Source organism: Tamandua tetradactyla, chromosome 9 (genome assembly GCF_023851605.1).
Source record: "Tamandua tetradactyla isolate mTamTet1 chromosome 9, mTamTet1.pri, whole genome shotgun sequence".
Taxonomy (NCBI): domain Eukaryota; kingdom Metazoa; phylum Chordata; class Mammalia; order Pilosa; family Myrmecophagidae; genus Tamandua; species Tamandua tetradactyla.
In genome coordinates this window covers 3,630,320-3,650,314 of record NC_135335.1, presented here as the reverse complement: position 1 = coordinate 3,650,314, position 19,995 = coordinate 3,630,320, and the positions used below count along the sequence as shown (strand labels likewise).

General features: G+C 45.0%; 1 protein-coding gene across 4 annotated transcripts in view; it reads right to left on the bottom strand.

Moving 5' to 3' along the window:
* The window catches only part of SHANK2 (SH3 and multiple ankyrin repeat domains 2), a 630,917-nt gene that overhangs the window by 460,997 nt on the left and 149,925 nt on the right, over positions 1–19,995 (bottom strand). The gene's annotated exons all lie outside the window — the stretch shown is intronic.

Sequence of the window (19,995 nt, the reverse complement as noted above, 5' to 3'; positions counted from 1 at the left end):
TGGCAACTAGTAAACCCAGAATTGCAGCTTTAATCATGACTTCTGACTCCAAATCAAAGCCCCCTTCGGCTGGGCCGCTGGATAAGCACGTGGGGAAGAGAACCGTTCCAGCTGCGCACACGCAGGCCGGGGACTTCCAGCTCTAGAACGATAACTAGAACCTAGGCAGGCTCTCTGCAGGGTTTCGGGAGCCCTCCTCAGATGACGGCCCAGTAACCCACCCCGCAAGGTCCCGCCAGCCGGGACGTACCCCGGGGGAGTGGGGAGAGCCTCCTGGTTTCAATGTCATATCCACAGAGAGGATGCCCATGTGCAGGGCTGACCATACCACCCCAAGAAGACGTCTGTTAATCAACGATTAACCTGTCACCTGCGGGACGGCACAATCACCAATATCTGACCCTTTCCACAGTGAGCCTGGAACTGCAATTATCTGACACCAGAGTTCTGTGTGTACTCCTCAGTTTTTGCATTTTTGCAATTTCTTTGCTTTTAAAATAAATTGGGAAAATCAGCACATATAACCTAAAAAGCGACCCCAAAGCCCCTTAATCTGGGTGACTGGGATGACAGTAGGCCTTCCTATAATATTGGGAGAGGAGAGGGCTTGCAGGTATGCAGGCCCTCGAACCTAGAAATTATCGTTAACCTTTGGCTCTAGGGAGTAAGCCATGATTTGCTTCCAAAGCTACAGGTTTCCTTTCCTAGGCTGCTCAAAGCAGATACCATGAAACCCATTGGCTTTTTTGTTTGTTTTAAACAACTTTTGTTTTCTTTTTTGTGAAAAATAACATATATATATATAAAAGCAATACATTTCAAAGCACAGCACAACAGTGAGTTATAGAATGGATTTCAGAATTTGGTCTGGATTACAATTCCACAATCTGAGGTTTTTACTTCTAGCTGCTCTAAGACACCGGAGACTGAAATATCGATGTAATGATTCAGCAATTATATTCGTTTGTTAAACTCGACCTTCTCTGTATAACTCCACTATCAGCTTTGGTCTTTCTTCCATTCTTTAGGAGTATTTGAGCCATGCCCATTCTAACTTTTTCATGTTGGAAGGGGCTGTTGACAATATGGGGTAGGGAGATGGAACTAGTTGATGTTCTGGAGAGGCTGGGCCCTCTAGGTTTCAGGACTTATCTGGTCCAGGGACCCATCTGGAGGTTGTAGGCTTCTGGAAAGTTACCCTAATGCATGGAACCTTTGTAGAATCTTATATATTGCCCTAGGTGTTCTTTAGGATTGGCTGGAATGGTTTTGGTTGGGGGTTTGGCAAGTTATGATAGGTAGCCATATCTAATTGAAGCTTGCGTAAGAGTGACCTCCAGAGTAGCCTCTTAACTCTATTTGAACTCTCTCAGCCACTGATGCCTTATATGTTACATTCTTTTCCCCCTTTTGGTCAGGATGGCATCGTTGATCCCATGGTACCAGGGCCAGGTTCATCCCTGGGAGTCATCTACACTGCCAGGGAGACTTTCACCCCTGAATGTCATGTCCCACCTAGGGAGGAGGGCAATGGTTTCACTTGCAGAGGTGCACTTAGAGAGAGTGAGGCCACATCTGAGCAACAACAGAGGTCCTCCAGAAGTAACTCTCAGGCTCACCTATAGATAGGCTAAGTTTCTCCACTACCTACACAAGCTTCACAAGGGTAAGTATTAAGATTAAGGGTTTGGCCTACTGATTTGGGTATCCCGAATGCATTGGCTTTTAACAATGGGAATGTATTAGCTTATGGTTTGAGACCGTGAGAACTTCTAAATCAAGGCATCATCAAGGCGATGTTTTCCTCCAGAAGACCAGCTACCAGAGACCCTCGGTTCCTCTGCCACACAGCCAGGCACATGGGGTACATGCTGGCCTCCCCCTTCTCTTCTGGGTTTTGTTGTTTTCAGCTACTTGTCTCCTGAAGCTTTCTCTCTCTTGCTCTGAATTTCTTACCACCTATAAAGGACTCTAGTATTAGGATTAAGACTCATCCTGATCGACTCGGAACAACCTTAACTCAAGTAGTCTCATCAAAAGGTCCTAGTTTACAACAGGTTCACACCACAGGAATGGATGAACTTTACACAAACAACTCCAAGCCACCCCAGCTACTGACCAAAAGATTCTCAGGAGTGACAAGTGGGAGGCATCTGGCTGCACATCAGGAGAGAACCAGCAAAATCATTTCCAGTCTGTCCAGATGTGGGGTGCGACACAGCCCTCAAGAAGTCAAGTGGCAGGAGAAGGCTGACAGCCTAAAGCAGTGGGCACCAAACAGTGGGGCTGTGACTTGGAGTGAGTGTACTTGGTGTGTGTGTGTGTGTGCGTGTGAGCCTGGAAGCACTGAAGAATGACAACAGGTCGTGAAATCCAAACAGTTAGGTGCAAGATTCCTCCTAGGAGATTCAGTCTCTTAAAGAGTGGGCAGATGGGGGAACAGAAGAGTGAGTGGGTGGGTGGTGGATTGATGGATGGGTGCACGGCTAGGTAAAGATGCACCGACAGCTAAAATGAATTGAGGATTAATATTTGCACTCAAAGTTGAAAGAGGGGGCACAAACTATGCTCTCAGTTTGTCTGAGTAGAGGATTATTTTTCTAATATAACATCCTACCACACAGAACTATTTCAAATTACAAGATCACAGGCATCCTGTTCTCTGTCTTGTGTTTCTGATGCAAAATAGCAGGGAAGTGGGAAAAGTCTGGGCTTGGGTTCGGAGCCTGCGAATTCCAGACTGGACTTAGCTGTGATGCCTGGACACAAGCCTTGAGCTGTTCAGGGTCTGGGACCCCCATATGTACTAAAAAACTCATCCTGCCCACTCCCGGTTAGGGACCAGGAGAGGCCGTGGACTTGAAAGCTCCTTGTAATGTTGTCATGAAGAAGCTCCAGCCTGCCTGCTGTCCTCGTGATCCGTGGTGATGCTACAGATAAGGAGCACTACGCCCAGTTTAAGAGGGCCACCAGATATGGGAACCAGTGACAGTGGAACTGGACCTTCTACTTTTGCTCCCAATACCATAGCACCTTCCTAATACAGCCCATTTTATAAAACGATGCCATCACATATCCTGTTCTGAGTCAGACTGAAATTTTGCCAACCCAAACACAAAACTGTGTAGCAATGACCCAGCAAACGTCTTTGACCAGAAGTTTTGGAAAAAGCCTTTGTGCTTGAGGTTGCTAAATCTCTAGAACGAGAAATGGCCTCCCATCGTAATATTCTAAATGTCCAGAAGATGGGGGTGTCTCTTCGCAAGAGGTGACCTGAGATACATGCACGAGCAAAACCAGAGAAGGAGGGTGGACTTTCTGTTCCAACCTTCTACCGTGACCTCCTCCAAGTCAAAAGGAATCCGATGTCTCCAAACATCACCACCTTGAAAGCAAGAATTCTACCAGCAGTCCAAAAAAGGTGTGTGTGTGTCTACATTTACTGCTGACCAGACCTCAACATTTCCAAGACTCAGAGGGAGGAAATGCAGGATTCTGAGATTCTGTCCTCATTCTCCAGGACAGTGGGTCTCAAATTTTGGCATAGCTAAGAAGTACATCAAGAGCTGGTTAATACAAGTAATACTGGGCCCCATTCCTAGAACTGTTGGTTCAGTAGGCTGGAGTAGCCCAAGAGTCTGCATTGCTATTGCACTCCCAAGCGACACTGGTGGTACCAGGAGCACATCTTGACAGAGACCACTTGGTAACACATCTGATACACTGTGAAATCATCAGGGTCCTACCTCCAGATTTTAATTTAATCAGCATGCAGTTTATGACCTGAGTATGGCAGAATGCTATAAGTTCCCCATGTGGCTTGAATGTACAGCTGAATTTGAGAACCAATGCTCTTGACTTTTATTCCTGCAGATGGACCTAATGGGCCAGCAGCACTGGCATCACCTGGAAGCTGAATCTCTGGTCCCATTCCGGATCTAAGAGCCAGAATCTGCATTTTAGGCAGATTCACGAGTAACTGCTGTGCATCAAGTCTGGGGTGCACTCACCCCGAGCACCCCTCCCAATCCTTATGGATCCCATGCAGGCATGATCCATAAAGAAACCAAAAAGAAGAAAAATACTGGTACGTATCTCATGTGGATGATTTTTTCATCTATAAAGTATTCATGCTCCTGGGAAAAGGACAGTTTTTTCAACCAATGGTGTTGGGACATCTGGATCTTCATATGCCAAAGAGAGAATGTGGACCTCTACCTCACACTGTACAGAAAAATAAAACAGATCACAGATCTACACATAAGAACTAAAGCTATAAAACTCATAGGTAAAAATTTGTGCCCTTAGGTTTGGCAACGAATTATTAGATATGATAGATTAGATGTGACACCAAAAACACAAGCAGCCAAAGAAAAAATAAACTGGACTTCATCAGAATTAAAGAAACTTTTGTGCATCAAAGGACAGCCTTAAAAGGACAACTCAGAGCATGGGAGAAATTATTTGCAAATCATAGACCTGAAAAGACTTGTATCCAGTATATATAAAGACCTCTTACAATTCAACAATAAAAGGCAAATAACTGCACTAAACAATAAAAAAGCACAAATAACCAAAGTAAAATATGGGCAAAGGATCTGAATAGGCAATTCTCCAAAGACACATAAATGACCTCTAAGCACATGAACAGCTACGAGCATCATTAGTCATTAGAAAAAATGCAAATAAAACCACAACGAAATAACACCAGGATGGCTGTCATCCAGGACAGACAACGACAAGTGTTGGAGAGAACGTGGAGAAACTGGAACCCACACACACTGCTGGTGGCATGGAAACTGCACCTCCTTTGGAAAACAACCTGGCGGTTCCTCAAAGTGCTGAACACAGACCTGCCGTGTGACCCAACAATTCTACTCCTAGGTGTAAAGCCAAGAGGAATGAATACGCACGTCTATTCAAATATTTGATATTCACACAGCATTATTCATAACTGCCCCAAAGTGCAAACAACCCAAATGCCCATCAAATGATGAGAGGTATATCCATTCTATAGATACTATTTGGCAATAAAAAGAAGCCTTGACCCACGCTACACCATGGACAAACAGTGACATCACGCTCAGTGAAAGAAGCTACTCATCATGAAAGGTCACATAGCATAAGATTCTGCTTATGTGAAATGTCCAGATCAGGCAAATGCACAGAGAGAAAGTAGATTCCCGGTTGTGTTGGGCTGGGGGTGGGTGATCGGGGGAAAGGGGAATGACTGTTACTTGTCACATGATGGGGTGTTGAAAATTTTGTCAAATCATCAGCTGATGGCACCTGCACAATTCTGTGACTACACTAAAAACCCGTGAACTGTACATTTTTAAATGGCTAAAACTTATGGGTTATGAAATACATCTCAATGAAGATGTTAAAAACACAAAACTATGCATTTAAATTGCATGTAAATTATATCAGTAAGAATTTTTTAATGAAAATTATCTAGGCCCTAGGGTACTAATATATTAAATAAATGATAGAATGCATGCAGATAAATATTTTTAAAGGGAAAGATAAAATGTTTAAATGTTTTCTGCCCATACACCCAAATGGATCACTGAGCCTCCTACATAAAATAAAAGGACAGGGGCGAGTTCAACCACCTCTGGCTATGACGTCCTCCCATGATTGGAAAGTTCACACTGGGCAGACCGCTGACCAACATTCCCCCACTACACACTCTCCTCGTCATGTATGTTGATGAGAACATACATGATCCTGTGACAGTGAGAACCCATGCACTAATGCAACCCTAGCTGCCCCCTCCCAGCACCTGGAGTTTCAGAGTCCTGGGGGAGGAAGCCCCTCATTACGCAGTTATCAGAGATAATTAGGGGGTGTCCCGGGAATACTATTCTGCACGGACAGCTCCTGTTTAAATGCTTGAAGCAGTTCCAATCCTCATCTGCATTCAGTGTTTCAGTGTAACGTTTCATCCTCAGCGCATGACGTGCAATCACAAAGTTCTCTATTATGTTAAAAGAGGGACTCCCTACCAACTAGCATATCTGATTAATGCCTGTCCCCTGACCATGAAAAAAACATGAGATTTCTATACATAGTCACAGCCCTCTGTGTTGCAGACAATTTCTCACGAAGAGTTTCCACAGAAGACTTGCCCAACTCCCCACGGGCCTTGGACTTGATTAAGCTAACGCAGAGGATAATAGTGACCTCTCAAAACTATCAGCGCCACTAAGTGTCCCAACAAGTGTTTCTCACACTGGTCTATGAGCCAGGGGACACCTCTTTGCATGTCTCCCCACAGGGCCATTCGCCAAGACAGCTGGCCAGAATGCACTCACACCTGCCCTTCTTTCGTCATCACTGGAATACACACGGCCCTCCTGCCTCCCTGGATTTGAAGTGGGCTAACAAGTGCACAGGAGAAGACGTGGGCCCAAGTGGATTCTGGCAAGAAGGATCTGTAATCAGAAATTGATACAAAGAAACAAGAACAATCATTTTTCTGCAAAGAAATGTTTGACAATAGGGAACAAAAAGGATCCAGGCAGGATGAAAAGCAGGTCTCGGCAAAAGGAACTGGGGTCTCACATTCTGGATAAAATTCCTGTTACCCAAGGGAGGTTTGGCTAATTTTATGAAGAGTTATCACATCTGGACTTGGGAGAATCCCATGGGTCCAATTTCCAACAGCAGCATGTACAGTCAGGTGTTCTGTGGTTCACGCTTCCTCGGACAGAGCTATGCCATTCAAACAGGCCTCCAGAGGTAAATACACTTAGGAATGGCTTCAAAGTCAAACAAACAATTTAAGGGCAGATGGTCCCAACGTGGGACAGAAATCCTGGGATGAGCTGGGACCTGGCATCAAGGGATTGAAGAAACCTTCTCGACCAAAAATGGGGAAGAGAGAAATGAGACAAAATAAAGTGTTAGCGGCTGAGAGATTTCAGAGTCGAGAGGTTATCCTGGAGGTAATTCTTATGCATTTTATAGATATCCCCTTTTTAGTTTAGGGTGTATGGAAGTGGCTGGAGGGAAGTACCTGAAATTGCAGAGCTGTGTTCCAGTAGCCTTGATTCTTGAAGATGATTGTATAACAATACATCTTTTACAATGTGGCCAGGTGATTGTGAAACTTTGTGTCTGACACTCATTTTATCCAGGGTATGGACAGATGAGTAAAAAACATACGGATAAAAAAGAAACAATTGGGGAACAAAGGATAAAATAAATTGAGTAGATTGAAATACTAGCGGTCAACAAGAGGGAGAAGTAAGGGATATGACATGTATGAATTTTTTCTTTTTTAATTCTTTTGCTGGGTTGATGTAAATGTTAAAAAAAGTGATCATGGTGATGAATACACAACTATGTGATGATATTGTGAGCCACTGATTGTATACCATGTATTGAATGTTTCCATGTCAAGAATGCTTTCATGTTTGTTGTGTACATGACAATTACTAAAAACAAAAAAAAAGCGCAGATGGCCCTGCTCCCAGAAAGACTCCTGGGGGCTGCGGCTCCCACTGACAGAGTGGGACAGGACCATGAATGACACAGGTTAAAGGGACCCATTGTCTACCAAGTGGGGGGTGGGGGGAGCCACAGGTGAGTTCTTGTAGCTTCTGTCTTTCCAAAAGAAAAATCGAGGCGTACCCAGCAAGTGGTGTGTGCAAAAGGAAGACTGAACTGTTAAAGACAGAGGTGCAGCTGGAGAGATGGGGAAGCAGTGCTGTTCTGCAACCACAAACAAAGAAGTGTCCACTCAATCAGCGCAACAGGCTTCCCCAGAAGTCAAATGTTCTCAGGGAAAGGATGACCATCCACTGGCCAGCTCTCACCTCCCCTACAACCTGTGACATAACCTGTTACTTATTCCCAATTAGCACAGTGATCCCACACCCCATTAAAGAAGGGGTACTCTGAAGAAGGCCCACTTTCCCTATACAAGATGGTGGCTGCAAGGCTGCAGAGACAGCTGAAACCAAAACTCAAGCACAACAAGCAAAGTAAATAGATGAACTGGACTTCAACAAAAGTAAAGACTTCAGGGCACCAGAGGGCACCATTTAGAGAGTAAAAGGAAAACCCGGAGAGGGGGAGGCCAATATTTGCAATTCATATGTCTGATAAGGAACTTGTATCCAAAATATATAAAGAGTTTTTAATATTCAATGACAGAAAGACAAATAAATCAATTAAAATGGCCAAAGATTTGAAGAATCATTTTCTCTAGAGAGATACAAATAACCAACAAGTTCATGAAAAGATGATCAACATCGTTAGACATCAGGGAAATGAGAGGAGAACTATAATCAGATACCCACAAGGATGACTGTCATTAAAAAAAAGAAAGCATAAGTGTTGGAAAGAAGGGCAGATTCTCTATGAGCCACACTGATTCTCTGAGAACTACTGCTTAGGGTAATAAAACACACACGCGAATACACATACACAACCCTACTGTTCCTGCTTGTCAGCTACAGAATGTGAAATACCAGAAACAGAATGGCTTTTATGAGGGGGAATTTATTAAGTTGCAAGTTTACAGTTCTAGGGCCAGGAAAACGTCCCAACTAAGGCAAGCCTATAAAAATGTCCAAATTAAGACACCAACGAGAAGCTAACCTTCACTGGAGAAAGGCCAATGAAGTTCAGGGTTTCTCTCTCAATTGGAAAGGCACATGGCAAACATGGTGATGTCCGCCAGCTTTCTCTCCAGGTGTCTTGTTTCATGAAGCTCCCCCAGGGGTGTTTTCCTTCTTCTTCTCCAAAGGACTCTGGCTGCGTGGGCTCTCTTGGTTCTCATGGTTCTCTGGCTCTCTCCAGAATGTTTTTCCTCTTGAAAGGATTCTAGTATACTAATCAAGACCCACCTGGAATGGGTGGAGTCACATCTCCCTCTAATCAAGGTTAATACCCAGAGATTAGGCTTTCCACATCTCTGTGGAGATAATCTAATCAAGTCTCCAACCTACAGTGCTGAATAGGATTAAGGAAACAGTTGCTTTCACAAGACAGATCAGGATTAAAACATGACTTGTCTAGGGTACATCATCCTTTCAAACTGGCACATATATTAACTTGGTTTGCAGCCGATAAATGGGATCCTACCAGAGCAGGAATTAAGAATTTATGGATATTTGAATAAGCAAAACTCAAGCCTCAAGAAAACAATGAGATCCCACTACACACCTACTAGAATGGACAAAATCCAACACACTAACAATATCAACTGCTGGTGAGGATGTGGAGCTACCAGAATGCTCATTCATTGCTGCTGGGAATACAATGTTAGAGAAACTTTGGAAGAAAACCTGGCTGTTTCTACAAAACGAAATGGTCTGAACATACAATCCAGTAATTAGAACCCTATGTATTTTACCCTGCTGATACGAAAATGTATGCCCAGAAAACAGGCTGAATGCAAATGTTTATAGCAGCTTTATTTGTAATTGCCCAAAACTGGAAGGAACCAAAATGTCCTTTAAAAGGTGAATATATAAACAAACGAGGTTCACCCATACAATGTAACAGTACTCAGCAATAAAAATAAATGAGCGATGAAGCCACAAAAACATATGGATGAATCTTAAATGCATACTGCAATGTAAAAGCCAATCTGAAAAAACTGCACACCTTGTGATTCCAATCATATGACATTCTAGAAAGGGCAAAACTATGGAGATGGGGAGCAAATCAGTGCTTTCCAGAGGCTCTGGTGGGGGTGTGGATTAACTAGGTGAAAAGGACAGGGGAGTTTTTAGGGCACTGAAACTATTTTGTGTGATATTGTAATGGTGAATATAACAATTAAATATTTGTCAAAACCCATAGACCATCATAGCACAAAGAATGAACCTTAATGTAGCAAAATTAAAAAAAAAATCATTTAAGAGAATGGGGATCCCTGGATGGAATGAAGAATGTAACAAAAAAAGAAAAAAAAAAAAGAAAAGAAACAACCCCAAGGTGAAACGTGCGGACCTATGTAACTCTGGAGATGAGTGGAGTCTGTAAAACTGAAGGTAAAAGAACTGCACATAAGCACAGTACTCTACTTGATAACATTGTTTCTCACAAGGATACAATTGAGAATTCTGAAACCACTATACCTGCATACTGGAACTGAAGAATTAAGTAAATGAATTGGAGATAGTGGGAGCCAAGTTTCTCACTGTTCCAGCGTCAGGTTACAGAATGGCAAGGGAAGGAGGCTAGAAGGATCCACGGGGAACCGACTGCACGAGAAGACATTAGTATGAACTCATGTTTAGCTTAATACAGACACAGATGATTACGCAGAGAAATGTGTAGATAATTGTATATATATACCAGTTAGTAGACACACATACCTTCCTTGCTCTGTCCGCTGATAGAGCTTAGAAGCAAGGATACCCCAGTGACAATGGGCACATCTCGTGCTCAAATCTTGGTGTCTAACACCATTCTCCAATTAGAGGATGCAGGGCCCTTTGGAGAAGTGGCTGACTGTAAGACTGGGACAGGAAATACATAAAATGAGCCTGGAGTATCTTGTCAAGTCAGAAAATAAAAAAGTACTCAAAAACCAACATGCTGATTGTGGTCTGTTGAAGGAACACGGGAGACAAGTGAAAGGGATTCCGTGGCCAAAGCTGGAACAGTTTGAGAAAGAAAATGAAGTTCTACTGGATTATAACTCAAGGTATAAAATAAATATCCACAACTTCCGGAGAAGATGGCGGCTTAGTAAGACGCGCGGGTCTTAGTTCCTCCTCCAGAAAAGCAACTAAAGAAACAGAAACAATACGAAACAGCTCCCGGAGTCACGACAGAGACCAAAAAGACAGCGTACCCCATTCTGGAACGGCTGAACGGGCAGGGAGAATCCGCTGCGGTGAGATACCCGAGGGGCGCACGTTTTCCCGGCCGGGGCAGCTGGCGACTGGGGTCCCCTCCACGCACGTGGCTCCCCGGTCTGACTGGGAACGTTGGATAGCGGCGCCCTCCCGTCACGCTTGGCGTCTCAGGCCAGCTGGGCAATTTGGACCGGCACTCCCCCAAGCCGCGGCCAACGACCCCCGCCTCCACGCACGGTTTCCCGGGTCGACTGCCCCGCAGACAGACGACTGCCACGAGCGCCACCTACTTGGCAGGAAAAGAAAAACAGAGCCCAGAGATTCCACAGAAAAACCTTTCAACCAGCTGGGTCCCACACCCAGGGAAATCTGATCAAATGCCCAGACACCAGCAGAAAATAATGGATGACGCTCGGAAAATTGAAGATATGGCCCAGTCAAAGGAACAAACCAATAGTTCAAATGAGATACAGGAGCTGAGACAACTAATGCTGAATATACGAACAGAAATGGAAAAACTCTTCAAAAACCAAATCAATAAATTGAGGGAGGACATGAAGAAGACATGGGCTGAACAAAAAGAAGAAATAGAAAATCTGAAAAAACAAATCACAGAACTTATGGGAGTGAAGGACAAAGAAGAAAAAATGGAAAAAACAATGGATACCTACAACGGTAGATCTAAAGAGACAGAAGCTACAATTAGTGAACTGGAGGATGGAACATCTGAATTCCAAAAAGAAACAGAAACTATAGGGAAAAGAATGGAAAAACTTGAACAGGGAATCAGGGAACTGAATGACAATATGAAGCGCACAAATATACATGTTGTGGGTGTCCCAGAAGGAGAAGAGAAGGGAAAAGGAGGAGAAAAACTAATGGAAGAAATTATCACTGAAAATTTCCCAACTCTTATGAAAGACCTAAATTTGCAGATCCAAGAAGTGCAGCGCACCCCAAAGAGAATAGACCCAAATAGGCGTTCTCCAAGACATTTACTAGTTAGAATGTCAGAGGTCAAAGAGAAAGAGAGGATCTTGAAAGCAGCAAGAGAAAAACAATCTGTCACATACAAGGGAAACCCAATAAGACTATGTGTAGATTTCTCAGCAGAAACCATGGAAGCTAGAAGACAGTGGGATGATATATTTAAATTACTAAAAGAGAAAAACTGCCAACCAAGACTCCTATATCCAGCAAAATTGTCCTTCAAAAATGAAGGAGAAATTAAAACATTTATAGACAAAAAGTCACTGAGAGAATTTGTGACCAAGAGACCAGCTCTGCAAGAAATACTAAAGGGAGCACTAGAGTCAGATACAAAAAGACAGAAGAGAGAGGTATGGAGTAAAGTGTAGAAAGAAGGAAAATCAGATATGATATATATATAATACAAAAGCCAAAATGGTAGAGGAAAATACTATCCAAACAGTAATAACACTAAAAGTTAATGGACTGAATTTCCCAATCAAAAGACATAGAATGGCAGAATGGATTACGACCCAGCAATACCACTGCTAGGTATCTACTCAAAGGACTTAAGGGCAAAGACACAGACGGACATTTGCACACCAGTGTTTATAGCAGCATTATCTACAATTGCAAAGAGATGGAAACAGCCAAAATGTCCATCAACAGACAAGTGGCTAAACAAACTGTGGCGTATACCTACGATGGAATATTATGCAGCTTTAAGACAGACTAAACTTATGAAGCATGTAATAACATGGATGGACCTAGAGAACATTATGCTGAGTGAGTCTAGCCAAAAACTAAAGGACAAATACTGTATGGTCCCACTGATGTGAACTGACATTCGAGAATCAGCTTGGAATATATCATTGGTAACAGAGACCAGCAGGAGTTAGAAACAGGGTAAGATAATGGGTAATTGGAGCTGAAGGGATACAGACTGTGCAACAGGACTAGATACAAAAACTCAAAAGTGGACAGCACAATAATACCTAAGTGTAATGTAACTAGGTTGGAACACTGAATGAAGCTGCACCTGAAAAAAAATAAATATCCACAGTCTATACTGATATAAATAAGTAAGGGACAAATCTCGCTCTAAAGTGAATTTTGAATAATTTATGTAGATTCTCTGCCACAAGGGAGGTGGAGGAGAACTCTCGGCTCCTTGCGTGTGGCTGCAGAGTGATTTCCTTTCAAAGGGTACAGGATGGGAAGTGGGATAAAAGAGTAGCTTTACCATGGAGAAACCCAACGACATGATCTCAGCCAGGGGGTCAAGGTCAACATCAAGGTGACAGCCTTGTTGACAGAAAGAGCCCTCGAGGCGATGGAATGAGAAACGTGCTCCACTTCTGGGATCTTCCGTCCCAAACCGATAACCCCAGGCTGAGAAAATCATCGGACAAACTCCACTTGAAGGACGTTCTACAAAACACCTGGCCAGCCCTCTTCAAAGCGCTTCAAAGCAGCAAAAGTCTGAGAAACTGCCGCAGCTGAGAGGATCCTAGAGTCGTGACATCTAAATGTCATTGTGGAACACAGGAGGAGATTCTGAAAAACCCGAGGAAAGTGGAATAAAGTATGAACTTGACTTCACACTAACGTGTCGATACTGGTCCATGACTGTGACAAGTGTTCCGACACGTGTTAAATCTAACTACAGGTGAAACTGTGTAAGTGGGAACTCTGTACTATCTTCACAATAATGCTGAAATTTAAAAACTGTTCTAAATGAAAAGTATATTAGAAAATTAGAAAATATTTTAATAAGGTTAAAAATATTTTAAACCTTAAGGCTCATGTTTTTGGGTACTGGGTTGAACGTAAAGATGCAGGGGGAAACTCTCTCTCTGGATTTTCTCCCTGGAAAATCTGCTCTTGGACCTTTATGTCAAGAGTGGAAATTGGGGTGTATGATGGGACTGCAGACCCCTCCCCATGAGCTTGCTTCCAGTTATGGGGTGCTGTGAGGCCTTCTCAGATGGGCCTTTGGCTCTAGCAGACAAACATCTCCCGGCATGCCTGAGACCTGCATCCTGGTCTCCCTGCAGCTCCTGCCCTTGTTTTTCCCTCTGCCTCATTTTCTTTACCTGATCCATTAACCTGCTCTATCACCTGCACCTATAATCCTTTTCGGACCACGGTGGGGGCATAAAGAAAGAAAATTCTGAAATAACTGGATATGCCATTGAGCTCTTGCTACAAAACAGGCTCTCTCTTTATTCATTCTTGTAGCCAACAAACCAAATGCACCCAGGTATGTTCAGTGGCAAAACTTATTCACTCCATGGTCTCCCAGCTGAGTTCATTTACATAGACTAATTTGTGAGCCTCTAATCCTTCACAGCCTGGTGTCTGGAAGGTTCCAGAACCATGTCCTCTGGGATCCCCCCCCATGCCTTCCGGGGAGTCACTTGCCAGGGATTCGTTCGGGGCTAGGGGTAGAGGGCTGACGTGAACCTTCAGCTGCCAAGAGCACAGCCATCCCCCTTCCCTTCTCTTAGAGTGACACCTTTTATGCCTCCAGGGATCCAGAAGCTCCGGGAAACCTTCTAATTGGCCCACGTGGGAGCTGGGAAGAGCCTGGCTGGGAGCCAGCTGCACTCAGCGACACAGGGTGGAAGGGGTCTCAGCTCTGATGAGGGACAATCTAAACCTGAGAAGGCTCTCAAGGCTGTGCCCAGGGAGGAAGGGAGTTCGTTCTCCAGCGAGATCTTGCCCCTGGCTGGGGGGGCACTGAAAGTCACCAGACTCAGTCCACAGCTTCCAAAACGTAGGAAGGAGCATGCAAGGCTGTCATAGCCACTGAGCATGAAAGCAGAGGCGAGAAAGCTCTTCACCACAGCTGCTGCTCCAGAATGCACTCTAACCCATGACACTGAGCTGGAGGCCCTCAAGGCCACAGACCCCAGCCAGAGCCAAGGCCACGTCCAGCCAGGTACAGCCAGGGAGGAGACAGATCCCTGATGGCTCCATTTCCTTTTCAAGACAAACCGAGCAGCCCACAGGGTAAGAGCAGGGACCCTGGAGACCAACAGCAAAGGGGCCCCAGGCTCTGACCCCACCCTCACCGGCACGTGAGTTTCAGGCTCCTCCAAGGACAAGGGCCAGAGAAGAGAGAAATGAGGCTTAAGGAAGAGACGGGGGGGAGGGGCCAAGATGGCGGCTTAGCAATGTGCGCGTTTTAGTTCATCCTCCAGAACAACTACTAAATAACCAGAAACAGTACAGAACAGCTCCCGGAGCCACGGTAGTGACCAGATACACAGCGTACCCCCGTCTGGACCAGCTGTGAGCCCTCCCAGAACCGTGAGTTCCCCAAGCCGCAGCGGCCAGCACCCGGCGCCCCTCCCCCACAGGCAGCTTCCCGGAGGGAAAGGAAAGACACTCTAACAGTAGCAGGGACTGAGTCCAACCAAACACCAATTGTGGCATTAATAAACAAATTCTGACTACTAAAAATAGGCCCCCAGCTCAGGCAAAACTGGTCAAGGCAGAGGTCGCTTATTGGGCTAATGGAAAAAGAGGAAAGGGGACGAAACAGAGGTTTTTGTGGCTGTTTCTACGGAGACTTGGCTGCCTCTGGATTCAGCGGTGGGACTACTAGGGCTGCAACTGCCCCAGGCATAGGCAGAAACGGGCTGCTTTCAGGGCTGTCCCCCACTGTGCCTTCCCCAGGGGAGGGGAGAAGCCCAACTCAGGTGGAATCCCTCCCTCAAGGGATTCAGACCCCAGGGCTTCGTAATTTGAAGCCATTAAAAACAGCCTACAACCTCTCCTCTGTCTCCACCACACCCCCAGCAGGGAGAGTCTGCCAAAGTTAAAGGAGCCACAACATCTTTTGCTGGTGGGACCTGCAGGCAGACAAGCGCCACATACTGGGCAGGATAAGAAAAACAGATCCCAGAGACTTCACAGGAAAGTCTTTCAACCTGCTGGGTCTCACCCTCAGGGAAAACTGACGCAGGTGACTCTTTCCTCCTGATAGGAGGCCAGTTTAGTCTGGAAAACCCGGCTGGAGTCTGTAATACCTATGTAGACCCTCCTAAGGTTGGGGAGGGAAAAGGCACCATACAAGCAGGACAAGAAACAAGAAAACAAGGACTGAAAAATTACCCTCTGTTAAAAAAAAACTTAAGCTAGAGGCCCAGAAAAAGCTGAACTGAAGGTCAAAGAACAGATAGACAACAAACTCATCTAGCAAGAAAACCCTAAGTAAGACAAGTGAAAGCAATCTCCAGAATAAACTAATTAAGATAATTAAATGTCTAGACACCAGCAAAAAATAACAAATCACACCAGGAAAATTGAAGATATGGCCCAGTCAAAGGAACAAACCAAAAGTTCAAATGAGATACAGGAGCTGAAACAACTAATTCAGAATATATGAACAGAAATGGAAAACCTCATCAAAAACCAAATCAATGAATTGAGGGAGGATATGAAGAAGGCAAGGAAAGAACAAAAAGAAGAAATGGAAAGTCTGAAAAAACAAATCGCAGAACTTATGGGAATGAAAGATACAGTAGAAGAGATGAAAAAAACAATGGAAACCTACAATGGTAGATTTCAAGAGACAGAGGTTAGGATTAGTGAACTGGAGGATGGAACATCTGAAATCTAAAAAGAAACAGAAACTATAGGGAAAAGAATGGAAAAATATGAACAGGGACTCAGGGAACTGAATGATAATATGAAGCGCACAAATACACGTGTTGTGGGTGTCCCAGAAGGAGAAGAGAAGGGAAAAGGAGGAGAAAAACTAATGGAAGAAATTATCACTGAAAATTTCCCAACTCTTAGGAAAGACCTAAAATTACAGATCCAAGAAGTGCAGCGCACCCCAAAGAGATTAGACCCAAATAGGCGTTCTCCAAGACACTTACTAGTTAGAATGTCAGAGGTCAAAGAGAAAGAGAGGATCTTGAAAGCAGCAAGAGAAAAACAATCCATCACATACAAGGGAAGCCCAATAAGACTATGTGTAGATTTCTCAGCAGAAACCATGGAGGCGAGAAGACAGTGGGATGATATAGTTAAATTACCAAAAAAGAAAAACTGCCAACCCAGAATTCTATACCCAGCAAAACTGTCCTTCAAAAATGAGGGAGAAATTAAAACATTTTCAGACAAAAAGTCACTGAGAGAATTTGTGACCAAGAGACCAGCTCTGCAAGAAATACTAAAGGGAACACTAGAGACAGATACAAAAAGACAGAAGAGAGAGGTGTGGAGAAGAGTGTAGAAAGAAGGAAAATTTGATATGACATATAAAATACAAAAGGAAAAGATAGGGCTGGGTAAGCACTTGGCACGTTGTTGAATGACAGTGGGGTCCCATTTAACTGTAGCTTTCACTGTTAAGTGCCCTCTTCACTCAATGGTGACCCATCATCTCAGGGTGCCTGGGACCCAAGGCTTTCCAGACCATGGATCTTTCAGTGCTGGGATAATTGGTTGGCCCACCTCCTGCCTAGAGGCAGCCTGTCAAAGCCAACTCCTTGCTTTACTCCCTCTAGGAACTGCCCAGGCCCCAACTGCTTCCAAACCAAGGAGAACACAACTTCTGTTGAGCTTCAACTGTGCATGAGGCATTGCGGACAACAGAGATGATGGCAGGAACATTCTGGAGACCCTCCTATGTGTGATGCATGCTCCATATTTGAAATACTTTACACATCCTGTTCTTTTAATGCTCAAATTTTCTGAACCCATCTAATTACCACCATCTAATTTAGGAGCAGAGGAAGTAGGAGTTTGCAGAGATTCCCTAATCTGGTCCTTCCACAATTAATCACAGAGAAGCCAGGGTTGAAATCTGGTCTCTGGGGACTCCCAAAGCCCTGCCCCCTCCCTGCACCAGTCTGGAAACTCTCAGAGTGGTGAGCTGGGCATCACGGGGCTCACCTCCCATGGGTCCCCAACACAAAGGTCATAGTCCTTAATTGGCCTGATACCCAGTTTCCTGAAAACTGCCAATCCATACATCTTGCTGAGGTTTTTACATGAGTCCGTTGGTCTGTGATGCGCCATCTTGGATGGAAGTGAAAGTGAAGATGTTCACCCAGCTGCAAAACCACTGGCTCTGGCCTTTCACAGTGAGTTTTGGGTTAAATATTCTTGCCCAATATTTACTCCATATGTGGTTTGAAAAAGGGGCAGTACTATGTGCTCTTCCCTGGGAATCACCCACAATTTACAGTGTCTCCAAAAAGTACAGCCCATTGTTTCCTTTTCCCTTTTCATTCATTGTCCGCAGGCCCTGTTTTCCCTCATCTACTCCCCACCAAGTCTGAGCAGAAAAATGCACAGATAACTGCTGAGTTTGCTCCTCTTCTGATTTGGGAAGATGAGTGAAGTTTCTGAAGACATTAGCACCCAAGCTGTGGAGCTGGGGAAGGGGCACTGGGAAGAGGTGGGGGCTGGGATATGTCATCTGCTGGGGGAACAGCAGCTTCTTCCTTGGTCTCTGGTTTCAGAATTTTCTGCCCTAATCATACCCTGTCTTCTTTTTGATTACTGTCAATATTATTTTTTGGCCTTAAAAAAATAACATTAATTCTGATCGCTGTTAATTGTTGGGTGAGATAAGGAACAGCCAGGTACAGCCAGGGAGGAGAAAGCATCCACTGGCACTCCCAGATGCAGACATCTTCGATTCCCGGAGCAGACAGGCCCCATCCTGGGATCCGTGTCTTGTGGTCTGCCTTTGCTGGCCGTGGGCAACCGTCCCTTCTTTGCCAGGAGCCACGTAAGAGAGAGATGAGTGAAGAGACGAGGACACACAAAAGCCAGTGCAGGTAGGGGAAGGGCCTGGTGGCATGAGCATGGGGGGGAGGGGGGGAAGGTCCCCACTTCAGGGGTCAGAAGATCCTCCTCCACAGGAGAAGTAAACACTGTGTTTGCTCCTTCAGTACTGCACACTTAATAACTTCGAGGGTGTTTCCTTAAAATCATCCCCCATCTCTGGCCCCACGGCCAATTCCATCATCATTCATCTTTCATCCCACAAGTATACTTAAGCAACTACTGTATGTCCCACACTGTGCTAAGCTCTGGACACAAAACTGAATTAGACGAGCAGTTCTTTGTCTTCATGGAGTGCAAATCTAGGTAGGAGAGTCAATAAAGACACAAGCCGAGAATGTGAGGTCCTGTCACTATGATTCTGTGAAACCAGACACCAGGTAAGGGGCAGAGGCGACAGGGTGAGGGGCGCCGTGGACAGGCTGGGCAGGGGGACGCAACCAGAGTGATACCAGGTGAAGGGCCTGAGCTGCACCCCTATCTGGGGAGAAGAAAGTTCCAGGAAGAGGGAAGAAAAAGAGCAAAGACCTGGGGGCAGAGTGTGCTCAGGTATTCCACGGACCCCAGAGAGCCCGAGTAAGAGAGAAAGGACTAGGTCTGAGGTTGAGGTCAGAAGTGGGGTGAGCGCAGGTACATTCGGGGCTTCCAAATCTGCCAGAGACTGGCTTTTACTCCGAGTCTGACAGCAAGCTGTCTCGGCTTGAGCAGGAGGTGACAGAATCTGATTTATATCTTTAAAGGAATTCTTTGGCTGATGTGTGGATGACAGAAGCAGTGGTGGAGGATTGGAGGGAAGCAAGGGTGGGGGGCCACAGGAAGACCAGTTATAAGGCTAATAGAGCAAGAGCTGATGGCAGCTCCAACTGGGCACAAACGCTGAGGATGGCAAGTGTTTGGATTGAGAACATTTTGAAGAGGACTGGCTGATGGAGAGGAAGGGGGGGTAGCATTCAAAGCAGCGTTGATGGTCCCTCTTAGCTTCTCCACCCTGACAACTGTTTACATGGTGGTGCCACTTACTAAGATGGTGCCTTGGCCTGCCAGGGCTGCTATGACAAACACCACCGACTGGTCGACCCCACCACAGGAATGTATGTGCGCACAGTTCTGGAAGATGAAGGTCCAATGCCAAGGTACAGGAAGTCCATGCCTTCTCCAGAGTCTGTTGCATCATGATGGAGGCTTGCAGCAATGCATAACTCAGCCTTTGCTCTGTCACACGGCAGTCTCCTTTCATCTCTTCACTCCTACTTCCACGTCTGAATTCCTTTCACTTCTGAGGACTCCAGACATATTGGAAAAGGCCCACCGTGATTCAGTTTGACCTCATCTAAACCAGATCTTCAGAAACCCCGCTTGAAAGTGGGTTCACACCCCCAGAACTAGGATC